This window comes from Cygnus atratus, chromosome 7, assembly GCF_013377495.2.
Source record: "Cygnus atratus isolate AKBS03 ecotype Queensland, Australia chromosome 7, CAtr_DNAZoo_HiC_assembly, whole genome shotgun sequence".
Lineage (NCBI taxonomy): Eukaryota > Metazoa > Chordata > Aves > Anseriformes > Anatidae > Cygnus > Cygnus atratus.
Window position 1 is genome coordinate 22001118 of NC_066368.1, and position 14610 is coordinate 22015727.

The window sequence follows — 14610 nt, forward strand, 5'->3', positions numbered from 1 at the left end:
CACACGCTGCACGCGCTCAGCTCTTGTAGAAGTGGGAATGGCAGGTAGGTGTCGCGGGCTTTGCATGGAGGGTTTTGGTATAGAGTGCACAGGTTGCGTTCCAGAAGTTGAAGAGTGAATCCTTGCACTCCCCACTCCCCAGGAGTACCCGAGTCCGGTCTGTGGTCTGTGCCGCCGCCGCCTCCTCCCGCGCCGTTTACCAAGAGGGGTGAGGAGTCCAAGAGAGGAGAGATGCGGTGCTTTAATATCGTGGGCAGTTGTCCAAAACAAAAGGTTTAACTGAGTTTTGGAGCAGGTGTTTTGTGCCCTATGCTTGGTTTGTTTGAATTGATCCGATTTGACTCTGGTATCTTCCCTAGCCTTTGCTGCTTATTTAATATGTCTGGTTCTCAGCAAGTGGGTACCACAAAGCAGGTCGCTGTCAGTAGTTTGTGTTGTTTCCCTGTTCATTTTCCCTTAAACACAGAGCTTGGGAAAGGCAAAGGGTGCAATAGCAGGAAGTGACTGCAGCTTATGGAAACAGGCTGTACCTGCCCGGGTTACTCTTCCTTAATCCAGAGAGTGAATCTTCCTTCTCTGGATTGTTTGTCAACTGCATTAGCAATGACTGGCCCTTTGTCCTGGGGCTGGCTCTGCATTGCTCTGAGGTTGATTCACAGCTTATAGAAAAGAGAAAACGGGCTTTCCGTTGTGCTTTGCATCTTCTGCTGGTGCTCCTTTTGGCTTTGGCTTAATCGTTGCTACTAATCAGTTCCCACGTACGTACCTGAGCCTTCAGTTGGGTTTGGCCAATGCCTGGCTCCTTCCAAGTGCCAGAGCATCTACCTGGCACACCTGGGGGTGGGGCAGGGCTCCAGGCAAGCACTGAAGCTTCTCGTAGCCCCAGCTGTCTGTCCCCAACTGGAGCAAATGTCTGTACATGCGGGCTCCGTCTGAAGGGCATTTAGCGCAATGAAGTACAGCACAGCTTTTTTGCAACCTTTTTCACTTCCTTTGGAGGCTGAGCATACACTCAGAGCTGCTCCCTGCGGCTCTTCCTCTAGCTCTTAGCATGCAGATGAAATTCCAACTATTATGTTACTAACAGCCTAGTGCAAATGTTATTTTGTGCTGAAGTTGTGCTGGAAATGGTTCAAAATGTGCTGTTTATTTGGTTTCACAAGGAGAACACCATCTTGCCAGTCTCTAATTTTGCTTTGCTCTCTGGCTGCAAGTTAGAAATGTAAAGACTAAGCATGCTTGGCTTGCAGTTTGGGGTGATACTCTGCATTTATATCTGGTCTCTCTGCATTCAGAAGACTTGTGTTCAAAGCATTTGAAGCATAATCAGGCCATCCTTGTAGTCCGCAACCCAGGCAACACAGACTGGTGATACTTGTGGGCTCTGTGCCTTTTTGGAAGCTGTATTATTAATCTGTTGCTTTCCCCCAACTTCAGTCATGCGAGGTATCCAGCACGCTGTATTCCCATGTTGAATTAGACCCTATTAAATAGCTTTCTTATCAGAGACTCTTACGGCCTCATTTCATTCATTATTTTAGCAGTGGACATGGTCGTTCTAAACTAGTCTGTGGCTTTGCAGTTTTATTATTCCACAGATTATATAGTTATCAGGATTCTTGTACAAGATGCTTTCTTTCAGTTCATTTGTTAAATGTTTTTCTGTGTTCACGTGGATCTGTGTTTGCAGGATGCCTTAAAACAAAAAGGTTTTCTTCTGTCCTTTGCTTCTTCCCCCTTCCTCTGCTGTCCCCGTTTCCATTGAAGAGTTGAAAGGCTGTTAGCAACTGTTTTGACAGGAGATTTGCATGTACTTCTTAAGAAGCTAAAATGTTGTAGCTGATGTGTTTTGCTCCATGGTGATAGATATGTAGCTCAGGATGGTTAGAGTATTTGGTTTTAAAATGTCGAAGGATTTTATAGTCCCTACTGAGGATGTCTGCTCTGTCACCAGAGTCCTCTGCGACTGTCCCAGCTGTTCAAATCATGTGTGCATCCAAGCTACATTAAATTTTTGCTAGGCAGATTTAAATATCATCTTGTTTAGAGCACTTTCCTACCTTGAGGTTCCTCCCTGCCATTTTCTGGGTTGTGGAGCTCTTCATTTCAGCTGTCTCCTGACATTGATGCACTGTTAAATTCCCTAAGCTTTACTAATGGTTTCTTGGAAAGCTCTTGGAAAGCTCATGTAAATGTAGCCCTGGGAGCACCCTGACCTGTACAGCACGTCATGAAGGGTGAGTGGCAGCAGAGGTGAGGAACACGCTTTGCACAAACACTGTTTTTATTGTTCGGATATGCTAACTCTGCTTGCAAAGTTGCTTCAGGTGTTTGGTAGAAGCTGTCGACAACCCAAATTAGGCCAATGCCCTCCTCAGCCCGATGCAGCTACTTGTCTGCCCCCTGCCAAAGATTTGGACGGTCTGTGTCTGCCTGCACAACCGCCCTTCCATTATGCTGGTTTGTCCGACTCTGTCTGCTCCAAAAATAATAATCCTGCATGAGAAACATTTAAATGAAGCCAGCAGCAGATGTGAAATGGAGTGCTGTAGACGAGGCAGAGGTAGAATAACAGGTCTGGGCATAGCAGGCAACAGGGAAAGCATGTGTCTCAGCTGAAATCAATTGCAACACCTAGCCTGCTCTTCAGCTTCATATATTTGTCTTCTGTGGTTCAGTCTTTTGTGAAGTTTCTGTGGGCAGGCAGCTGAAAAACAAGAATGCAGAGACACTGACTCTGATTTTTGCATTGCTCTACAGTTTTTGCTGATTCTCTTAAAGTCTTCAGACAGTTTATCTGGCAAACCTACCGCTAAATGGATGATCTAATTCCCAGTGAATGCTGTGATCTTAAATATTACCCTACATCACAGAAATTATTTGAAAACTGGTGTGTATTCTTCAAGCTGTCGGTTGTCTTTCAGCATCCTCTCAGTGTTCTTTCATCTTTAAACGGTTGTTCTGAAGCTGAGATGAACTTACCTGTCAGCAGTTACAAGGCTGTCTCTTCTTGTCTCCTACTCCTTAATCATAGCTGTACGTGGCAGTTTAAATGTTGTTTACAAAGGAGGTAAGGCAAGTAGCTGTGTTGTAGCTGCTCTTTCTCTAAATGATTTTTTCATACTCCAGTAATATTCAGCACAAGGTTGTGTTTGTGCTCTGTGAGGATGTCAGCTTGCTTTTGGCTTGCAAAGCCAACACGTGGTCTCTCTTCGTCACCGCTAAGGATTAATTAATGCCATGGGCAAGTCTATCACAGCTAAAGGACATCTCTGTCCGTAAGTCACTGCTAGCTTTGAAGCATCAGTTAGGTTTGGGGTTTGTTGGCAAGGTGGTAACAGCCTCGAGCCGCATATGGGTTCTGTTTTTAGAGCAATAGTCATGTGATAGCTTAAGATACTTGATCACAAATATCATAACCACTAAATTGTAACTTGTGTACAAAAATACACCAATTTCTGCCAGATTTCACCAAAGTGTTCTGTTGAGAAACAGGTCGTGTAATGAATAGACAGCACCCTCATTGGATTTTAATGTTACCTGATATGCTATGAATGCCACGTTAAAATTATGAAATACAGAAGCATACCACAAGGATAAAGAGTTTAACACTTTTGTGACTGCTACTTGGCCAGATTCTGTAGGATTCAGATTTACAGACTGCATCAGGCCGTGCTTTAGCTCCTATTTGCTGAGCTGAAGCAGCTGGTATGAAAGGGAGCTCATTCTGTGTGGAGGGGGAAGTACGTTGGGTACTCGGCTGCACGGCTCGAATGCATCACTGCTTGCACACACAATTGCCTAGCAAAAAGGTAAGGGGGTAACCGCAGATGAGTTGTCGTTTGCGTTTCTTCACTTGTCAAGAAGTGGCTTAGTTAGGAGGCTTTAATCGGAGCCTCTTTCCTATGCTACGGGCGTTGTTAACTGCGTTCCAGACACAGATCAAAACTACAGCCCTTAAACTTCAAGGGATACTGAATGCAGGTCATTGGGGTTCCTGTTACAATTTGTTAATTCAAGAGCTTTGGTGTTGATTGTCTTGTGAAAATAGGATACTGCTGGAAAACTTGTTCTAGAGCTAAAAGGCAGCAGCTGCTTTGAGAGCTGTCAAACTGGTGTTATCCTTCTCTTCATCAGTTGGACATAAAAATGAATGCAGCCTTGATACTTGCAGTCTTTAAATACATACAGTATAGCTTGTGTGTGGTGTATCAGTCTGGCATGGTGCATTCTTGTCCTAAAGCAACGTTTGATGAGAAGTACCTCGTCCTCCCTCCCAGCACAGTGTGAAGTGCCACTTCTGGTCTGGACAGAACTGTCAGGAGGGCTTAAGGGAAGGCAAGGGAAGAAGGCAGCTGCTTTTTGGCAATTTCTGGCATAATGGCATTCATCTTCATCTGTGTTTGATCAAAGATTGAAGGCACAGTAACCCTGTGTGTGCCCTGCTCGTGCTTTGCTCCTTGCTGTTCAGAGATGGGATTCTGGGGGCGGAGGGTTGCATTTAGCTGTTCATAAGGAGGGTCTGCAAGACAGCATACGCTGAAACAAGACACTGATGTTAGCTGGAGTGCTTTCTGGTGGCTGTTGAATTGTTACAAACCCAAGAAGCAGCCAGAAAATCTCTTTTCACAGGCTTTTTCTCTTATGGAGTTCTGGGTCATCTGCTTTCCTTATCTTGATGGAGTAACTGGGAGGGAGAGGTGAGGCCAACTTTCTGCAAATTTCTCTCCCACTGTAGGGAGCAACCAAGCGCAGAAGAACTGCTGGATTCTCAGTCATCTTTTTGAGTCTGCAGTGGCAGCAGGCAGGCACAGAGGCTGAGATGAAAATGTGAGTCGAGTTGTAAAGCTTGCACAGAAAGAGTGCACAGTAATTCAGGATACGGGAGAGCCTCGAGGAGGAGTGCAGAGCTTGGCAAACTGTCTCATTGCTCCATCCCTGTCCCTTACCCTTGCTTGAGCTGATTGGACCCCGATGAAAAGCACGCACTGGAAGCAGTCAGCATGGCTAGCCACTGAAAGCCACGCATCCACCAAATGGGAATCTTGGTCCTGTCTCTCATAGTGCTGTCCCCAGGTATTTTAGTTATGTGTTTTCGAAGTCCCGCCATGCATCTCAACTCTGTTATATTCATTTGTAGAGAAATTGCTTCACTATCTTCCACGTTTTTGGCTGTTGAGCTGTTCAGGAGTACATGTGGGGTCAGTAGCCGGCTGTCCCTGTACATTGTGAATGTGGGGTGGAGAAGGGAGTGGGTCAGTGGAGAAGGGAAGGGAGCATCCAACAGCCAGAATGAGGGAGGGGAGGTAAGCGCTGGCGAGACTCTCCTGAGGGGCAGCCTTAGGCCAGGCAGTGCCTTTTCAGAGACCGCATTCCCATAATTTTAATTTTACAAGGGAGGACTTTCGGAAACCTGAAATTCCAGACCAGGAGGTGGAGTCCCCAGAGCAAGTTCCTGGACCTGTTGATGTAATCTCTCATTCTTTCCTGAAGTGAGGCATTTGATGCTCACTTGTGAGTGAAAGCCTTGTTATCACTGCAACCAAATCAGTCCTGTCTATTCCAAACACTGTTGCAAACAGTGCAACAGGAGTGCCAGGCAGACTGGCCTAAGAAAGAGCTTTATTTTTACTCCACAGCCTTGCAAGGCAGAAGAAAAGACTAAGAATTTTTTTCTTAAGTGAACTTGCGACAACACTCATGCAGATTGTTGTCTGCATCCAGCTGCTGCTTGCTTGTGCAAGGTTCATTGTTGCTGCAAAAGTCACACTACATCTGAAGTTCTTTCTCTAGCCACTTGTAATCCCACTGCTTGTTGGTGAAATGTCCACCTAAGTAGTTTTTTTTTAATGTTTCTGTGCTGATTGTTTAGTTTTAAGGAAAATATTTCTATTCAGCCAGTGTTTGCTTCTCTGTGGTGATTTGGGGTTGAGTGAAAATAAGTGCTTCAAAGCAAATCTGTACTGACATTCTGCGTCGGGAGGAATTTGCAGTTTCAGGTACTGAACCCTGGGGAAAAAAAATCTATGTCCTGGCAGGAGTTTTGGGATACAGCCCTGCCCCTTGGCATGCTGTGCCTACCATGGCACAAAACATAGTGGGTGTGCTGTTCCCACGTGAAGAGAGGAAGCAAGCATGCGTCCAGCCTAGATGAGGTGAAGAATCTGGTATATGGTGAGAGGTTAGTGAAGCTGCAAAGTACCTAAGGGTAACTAAAAACAGACAAACAACAAGAACAACAACACAAAAAAAACAACAGAGGTTTTTCCTGTGTGCATCAATAGAGGTCATTTTGCTGATATTGTATCAGGAAATAATAAATACAAGGATGGAGGAAGGCTTTAATTTTATTCTTATTTAATTTGGAGATCCGTACAATAACCAGAAAGGCAAAGAAGGGAGTGAATGTTCTTGAGAACAAAACAACAAGCTACTGCTAAATATAAAATATATTTAAAATGTATGTATAAGTGTATTTGTATATCCATGATTCCCTGCATCTTCAATGCCAGCTGCTCTGCCATCTCAAAAAAAGAGCAAAGTTTGGCAAGGGATCATGAAGGTAATCAAAGGCACAGAGCAGCTTTTGTATAAGAGGAGCTGCATAAACTTTGGCTCTTCGTCTTGGAGAAGAAATGGTTGTGAGCGGAGGAAGTGAGAAGAGGAATGTTATGAAAAGCATGAGTAGAGCATGACTGTACTCAGGCCCTCCCCATTCAAAAAAAAGCAGCCTCAAATAAAATGAGGAAGCAACAAGCTTATAACAAGGGAAAGTTTTTCTTTGAGTAATGCATTCTTTTCAGTGGTGCGCAGTTAAGCTTGGGTATTCCCTGCTGCAGGATGCTGCAGGTGCTGGAAGATTAGAGGTTAAAAGGAGATAGGATAAAATCTAGCTGTATCTATTAAAGATGGCATCTCGTGGCTCAGAGAGAAAGGTTACTGAAGCAACGTTGTAGAGGAAGGTAGTGTCTTCTTTGCTAAACTTGCTGCAGAAGCATGAAATTTAGTCTTGTATGTATGTAATTAATACTACTTCTCTGTTTTCAAATGCCATGTCTTATCTATTTGTGCTAACGCTGGGGCTGCAAGTTGGAGGAGCAGATTAAATGTGGGATTTCTTGGCTTCTGCATGATTTGAATTTTTTGGAAGCTAATGAAAAACAGGCATGTAGAGGCAAATGATTCAGGTGATCAGAAGTTGGCATTTAAGATCATGTTATAGCTGAAGTTGCCTTGGATAATTTGCTGCATTGCTTGACCAGAGTTTTGCGATCCGGAGCTGACAGCAGAGCGCCCGTAGCTGGGTGCTGGCATGGCAGCATGCCTCCGGTGCCTGGGGGAACGAGCAGGTTAGCCTGATGTGTCGGAGGCAGGCTGCAGTGTGTTCCTGCCGGCCTGGGTTTCAGCCTGACGTAATGTTTGGGTATGTCTGAAACTGGGATTGCACCACTGAAGTCACCTGGGCGGTGAGGAGGGGAAAGGTTTCCTGCACAGCACACTGCTCGGAACTACCGGGTCTGTTTGCTCAGCTACTGTGTAAAACAACCAAATTTCTCAGAGATTCTGGGGCTCGACGGTGTGTGGGTGTTGGAGGCTCTGGGAGGAGAAGGAGAATGGAGGTGGAAGAAAGTCCTTCGGAGGGGATTTGATGTGCTAGAAAGAAATTGGCAGCTATAAACTGTGAACCACTTACCATTTTGTGTAGAGAGGAAAGACTCTGAGAAGGAGATGTTTAAAAATTTATGCTGGACTGACTGGGGTGAAAACCCAAGTGCGGGTAAGGATGTAGCTTACAGGCACACAAACAGCAGCTTTGCAGCGGTGCGGACCTGAACAGCGATGCCCTGAAACTGGAGAAGGCTGTGGCCAGCATGCTGGATGAGAGTCTCAGTTCACAACCGGCTTCATCCCAAGGCATGGATTCAGTGACCTGCTTGGCAACCTCAAGAGCAGATTTGTAGTGATTTATCCCTCGTCTGATCCCTTCTCTGTCTCTGGTGCTCTCTGATTGCTCTTGTCTGTTGCAATGAAGGGGCTTCCGCTGTATTTTCGAGTGAGGTGGAAAGCTGTTGACCTGCTTTGCTTCCTCTAAAAAGCAAGTGGTAGTTCTTAAGACAGTAAGAACAGGATTTCTGAATGTGCTTGGACTGAATTTGCTATGAGGAACTGAAAAAGTGTAAAAGGTGACTGACAGGAAAGCATGTGTTGATTGCACAGCGACAATAGATTCATAGTTTAATTTATAAATATTGTTTATAAATATAGGTATAAGCAGTTAGGAAATTGGATTTAAAAGCCTAAACTTTGCTATAATCTAAAGATCTTTCTACAGTTTTTTTTTCTATCCCATCTGCTGAGTTCTTCACTCAGGGCTGAGACGTCACATGGCAGCAAGAGAGCCAAGAGAAGTGACGCATCTTGGTATCCCATGGTAACTCTCTCTCTTCCTTCATTTTTAGCTCGTTTGCTTTGCTACCAGACAGAATAACCTGATTGTGGGATAAGATTTGCTTTGCTCAAAAAAGGTGAGGGTAAAGATATGATGTTTTTACTCACTAAAATGATTTGCCCACGGTAATCCCAACTGGCCTTTAAAAAATAAAACGAACAAACCCAGAAAACTAGGTGCTCACCAGCCTAATTTCTCAACCTGCATGAAGCTTTGTTGGGGGCTTTGGCTGTGCGTTTGCCATTCAGGATGTTGAAGCTTGTGTGAGAAACTCGCAAACCACAAGTATATCTCCTACAAGCATCTGTTGGGCTCAGAGGTAAAACATGCACCAAAGCTAAATTTGCAATTCGAGTCTTACAGTTCACAGGTTTTGCTGCTGGAAACTTGTTAGGTGACTTTTTTTTTTTTCTTTTAAACTCCATCATCTTTTTTATCTGTTTTATATGGTTACTGACTTGATCTTTAATTAGCAACATCTGACATATCTTAGAAGAAAAGCTCTTGATTTTGCATTCGAATATGTTGATATTATTTAGGATTCTGCTTTTGTTTTTTAAAATGTATTGCTTAAACCTATTTTCTGTTATATGCCTAAATATTTACTGCTAACTATATTGTATCCAAAGAGCAGCAGTACCATTTGTCAGCCAATGCTGCAAAAACAGTAGCTCCTCGCCTAATTTAAAAGCGTGTGGTGTTTGAAGTGCACGGGAGACTTTGAACCCATCGTGTGTGCTGCTTCCAAACTCTGCTGGACTCTTTGTAACTGCTTCCTTAGTACAAACCCCTCTAAAACCAAACAAACCTGGCCGAACTTTTTCCCGCAAATTCAATTTTTTTTGCTTTGGGGGATGGAAGAGTTCTCAGAGCCCTGCTTAACTCTTGGATCTGGCAAAAGGGCTGTTCTTGCTGCTAGGTGGTTTGCACAGGCTGGAGGAGCTGTGGCAAAGCTTTGCTGCATGGCAGGGATGTGTTTGCTGTGGCCGCAGTTAGGGGTGAGTTGAGGTCGTTTCGGTTCCCATGGCGGAGAGGCAGAGCAGAAGTTTTGGGAGCGCAGGCACCAGCGCGTACTGATGACTCATTTCGGTGCTCCTTTTCTTTGCTGCGCTTGACAGGGCGAGTGCGACCAGGACGCTTCTGTGCAAGGAGGCTTAGAGAAGTAGCTTTGACCAAGTTTTGGCTTCCTGGACGTGGGGTGGTCGGGCTGCATGATGGTTGCTCTCGGCAGGCTGCTGAGCTGTCATCTGACACACAACGTACGTACAGGCACGTGCACAGCTGGAAGTATTACACAGCCCCTCTGGTCTGCGTGGGCTCTTCGTAGCGGTGCCAGTGCAGGGTAGGCTCAGCCCAGGTATTTGGTGCTGGGTGGCACACACTGGCTTTGCAGCTCCGTGCGGCCCCGCGCTCGCTGGAGCTGGGCACTCGCAGCAGGAGTGCTGCGTGGTTCATTCCGAACAATGAGCGGCTTGTGGCACCCGAAAGTGGCAGGGAAAAAATCCCTCCTCTGTAACTGCAGGAGAAAAGCAAGTCTGTTTAGAGCAGGAATCGGCGAGAGTTTATTAAATCACGCTTGACTTTTTCCCTTGCATTTTCTGCATAGATGATGATGATTAAAGCATGAATTGCTTAGGCAGCAAAAGCACTTGGCCTTTCTTTGAGCTATTAATTGAAGTAGCTTTGACTTAGTGTAAAAAAAAAAAAAAACAAACAAAAAAAACACCTATACCTTTCCAAGGGTGAAAGCATGTACTTTTTATTTTGAGAGCAGATTTGTGTGAGCATATCTACCAAGCTAACTCTCACATCTGCAAAAACATCTAGCAAAACAAAAGCATCTCCTACATCTGCTTTTTTTTTTTTTTTTTGGTTCTGTCACTTGGATTATAGTGTTGAATTGCCAACACTTCTTGGAAATTAAGAGAGCTCAGGAGCCCTTCCCAAACCAGCCTGTCCTTCCTGGCAGTAGGGGAGAAGGAAATGAGCTAAAGAAAAAAAACTGAGTTTCCAGTGCAGTGAAGCAATAAAGAGCAGCATAGCACAAGTATGATGTGGAAAGTGATGTAATGCAAATAATATTAAGAGTATGCAACCGGTGACTGTACTGGAAGCAAAAGTAAGTGTCCGGAGAAAGACGGGGAGTTTAAAGTCCATGACTAAAGATTTCTAACACAAACAATAGGAAGTTTGCTTCTCAGGACAGAAAATCATACATATGTTCAAAGGCAAGAGGGATATCAGCCTTTGAAGATGAGCAATTTATGTGGATATGGGTTCAGTGTCTGAGGACTGCTACCTTGTAACCAGAGGTTTATAATTTAAATGTTTAAGTAAAATGTTTAAGTAAATGTAGAATATTTAATAGGTAGAGAAGAGAATTTAATAGGTAGAGAAGGTATCTTCATCTAGATAAGATTTTAAGTGTATCAGCTACCTTGCAGTCCAGCTTGTCGTTCTTTTTCCCACCAAAAGCCTGTGCTTTCACCTCCAGTATTTCCTGCTGCTCACGTATATCAGCCAGGCTTCAGAAGCTGCCTGCAGTGATTGCTTGTACATGCTGAACCTCTGATGCTTGGTCTGTCTTGAAATGGTTAACAATATGCTGTTTACTCTCTATCATCATATGCAAAATACTGCTACGCCACTGCTCCAGGAGTGCAGCACTGAAATTAGCTTCCCACTTGAGGAAACTGGAGATTGCAGCTGCAGTTAGAGAAGTTGGAGCTGGAGGAAGGAGGACTGTGTGATATATAGCAAACAGAATTGGTATGGGGATCTTACATTTACGTGGGGAACTGCATCTGGAATGGTGTGAGCAGGCTGCAATTTTTTTTTTCCAACAAACATATGTAACTTTTCTCCGGTATTGTATCTCATGACCTAGGCTCCTTTAAAGATTTTATTACTGCACTTCATTGGTACTGCTGAGGTTTTGAATTACTGTGTGGGAAAGTGCTGTTACATTGATGACATACTTAAATTTTTGCTGTGCTGTAAAGGTCTTTGTGGTAGCTTTTGTATTTTTATTTTTGGAGCTATGGGTATGTCGGTTTATGGTTTAAAAGAAACAAGTGGCTTATGGCTTAAAAGAAACGAGCGGGGAGGAGGAGGAACCCTCCAAACAAGCCAAACGGTCGTCAGCAGCAAAACTACAGCGCTTTGACACAGGGGGAGGGCAAGACCTTGTAGCAGCACAGATAGGAAATGGCTAAGGAAATGAGGTCCCTAGCTGCTCTGCCCGGGCTGTGCTAACATCCCCTCACCACGGAGAATTATCATGGTCTCCTCCCTCACTTAGAAAATAGCATAACAGAGGGAAACCCTGGAGCAGAGGGGTCAGCTCTGGAGATGGCCAGGGAGAGAATGGTGCAGAGCAGCCGGGTCGGAAGGGCAGAGGGCTGCCGGGCACCTCTGGAGTAGTGAGATGACGAGAGGACTCTGTTGGAGCCAGACAGGTAGAGATGATTCCCCCTGAGATCATCGCCCTTTCTGGGCTGTAGGTCAGGGGGAAGATGAGCCCCTGCACAGGCATCATCTGCCCTTGCTTTGTCTCCATGCATACCCTGCAGATTTGCAATAGGGGAATTCAGCTTCTATACAGGAATATAAGTATATATGTTTATACATAAACAGGAATGCCTGTTTGTGTAGCAGGTAGAACAAAACAAGGAGCAGCTACTGTAATAGGGAGCATATCTGGCTCCTGTGAAGAGTGTTGACTACAGAAAGCACAGAAAGGTGTGTTATCCCTCTTACGGGACTCCGTCAGCCTCTCTGTGGTAAGCTTGCAGGGGTGGAGAGGGAAGCCAAAGCAAGGATGAGATGATAATGTGGAAGAAGTGAAAACTGTAGCCTTTGGTACAGCCAAGAGCGCCAGAGTTTTTTTGTTTGTTTGTTTGGATCACACAGCAGGCCAAGGAATAAAGGTAGATGCTGATGTGGTCAGAATTGCTGGGGAAAGCCTTTTGGCAACAGCACAGTGCTATCTGCAAGTGAGGCTTAGCCTTGCAGGCAGCTGCGTCACTGAGGGACAGGCCAATTTTTTGTTGGTGGTGGTTCTTTGTTTTCCCCTTGGCCTCAAAACACACCACCGGGTGTCTGGGTTGTACCTAAGGAATTACCTCTGTAGGAATGAAAGTGAAGAACAAATCTGTTGTCCGGTAGATCTGCAGCTTTCTTTTCTCTGTGCTTCCAGCCAGAGATCCTTATAATAGTGGTGAAGGATTTCTGTTGGAAACTGTTATTTCCTGCGGGAATCTGTGTCTCCTTCCTTTCTGCCAGCCTTGCTTTCCTGCACAGTCTGCTCAACACTGTGGTGTAATTTACTGCTTCCAGTAACAAGAAGTTAAACAGTGATTTAAAATAAAAATAAAAGTCCCTGAAGCTCTGAATGACTTTCTGAAATAGCACAAGCAGGAGAGAATCCATATGTGGATTATTTGGTCTCTTGGGTTTTAGACTTTGTTTATTGATCCTAAAAATGTCCAGATGTTAAAATTAGAATGGCAGTCTGTAATAAACCTTTACCAGTGAACCTCTGCGGTCAGCTTTCGTTTAGCACTGAGAGCCCTGGAAGGCCGTGGTCCATTTTTGGATGTTGAAGTCAAACTGTGAGCACAGCTTCTCAGCCTAGCACCAGGGAGTGAAACAGATCTTGTTAGCTTTTTGCTCTTTTTTTCCCCCCGTTTATTTGAGATGCATAATGCCTGCAGAAACCTGAGGTTTTTTGTTACTTAGTAGGGTAGCAAATAGATTCCTCAGCTGCATTAACAAATAATCGTGCTTTTAGCAGCAAGAGACGCTAAGCAGTGCATTGACTTACAGAGGGTTTTAGTGACCAATTACAGAGGGTTTTGCAATACCAATCTTGGTATTGCAAGCAATTCATAAATAATGTAAGTCTCTTCTGCTGAAATCATCTTGAGCTTATAAAATCACTGATTGTGGATAGTCCTGTAGCCTTTCTTACCCAAGAGAAAGAGCTACCATGTCTGTCTTAGTTGTGCCGTCCTGTCGCGAGGTGTATTGAAGAAAGTAATGCGGTTATTTTTGTCACTATGGTGAGGTTCCTGTTGTGTGAGCCTATAATGAAAAGGCTGGTGTTTCTGACCTTGAACCACTGAGAAAGTACGTGTAGGGGACAGGTTGCAGCTGCCTCGGCTGGAGCCCGGTTGTCAGAGAGACCTGCTTCTTTGGGACAGGAGAGAGTCTCTCTCTTGTCTGATACATATTTTTCCCTTGAGCTTTCTGATACCATGTACCTATATGGGTGTGTCTGTGTGAATCTGTTCTTGCTTTTTTCTTCTGTAGTACTTACGATACCCTGTGACTTAACCAAAATACTGGTTATTCTGCTAGCAGCAACAGCACAAGCTGCCCTGATGAGTGGATCCAACAAAACAACGGTGTGCTGGACATCCCAGTGTCCCTGTTTGTTCTGCAGAGCAGTGGCTGTGTCTGAACATCTACTGGCATCTCATGGCTCAAATGCCCCTCTCATAGTGGAGCTGCTCTATTACTGTGGAAGGGCACTGGTTTTACAAGCAGCTTAGTGTGTATAAAACCACAAAACCTTTCTGGTCTGACACACGTGTCTGCTTTAATCATTAAGTAGATCTGAAACCCGCTGCACAGGACTCCGAAGAAATAATCTTAGCTACTCTTTACCTAGAGAGTGCCAAACATGTCAAAAAGGTGAAACACAAATGCAGAGGCTCAGTGTTAACCAGCCTGCAGGCAGTAAAGTACGCTTCTGTTTGTGAAAGCAGCTCATGGCAGTATTACATATAAATAGTAGTTCCTCTCTGACACTTCTTTCCCTTGCCTGAACCTAAATTGGGCGGCTTCCTAGTGGTGGTGACTGCTAATGGTGACATTAAGCAGCGGACTAACTGACCGAGAGTACCTGAGAGCAGTTTGGTTGTGGAGGACAACCTGTGTTCAAATCTTTGCAGTAGAACTGGAGCCAGTCAGGAGGTACAGGTAAGAGGCATCCTGCAGGCTGGCGCCTGAAGCTGCTCTCCTCGTCTCGAGGGTGCTGCCAGGCCAGGTTCGTGAGAACCCAAACCCCTGATTTAAACACCAGTGACAATGCGCATTATTGAGACTTCATTGCTGATGCTTTTGGGGCAGTGAGGAGATGAGTTGGGCTGTAATTA

At 44.8% G+C, this 14610-nt stretch overlaps 1 protein-coding gene across 15 annotated transcripts in view; it reads left to right on the forward strand.

The window, feature by feature from the left end:
* The window catches only part of SGMS1 (sphingomyelin synthase 1), an 87342-nt gene that overhangs the window by 28018 nt on the left and 44714 nt on the right, over positions 1-14610 (forward strand). Inside the window, exons 1-2 of one of the 15 annotated variants that reach the window (XM_035565901.2) lie at positions 6798-6962; positions 8333-8431. The exons of 13 other annotated variants lie outside the window; for them this stretch is intronic. The gene's annotated coding sequence lies outside the window, so the exon portion shown is untranslated. Of the gene's footprint in view, positions 1-6792; positions 6963-8332; positions 8432-14610 lie in introns of those variants that run through there. One more of the 15 variants, XM_035566080.2, reaches the window with a different exon arrangement.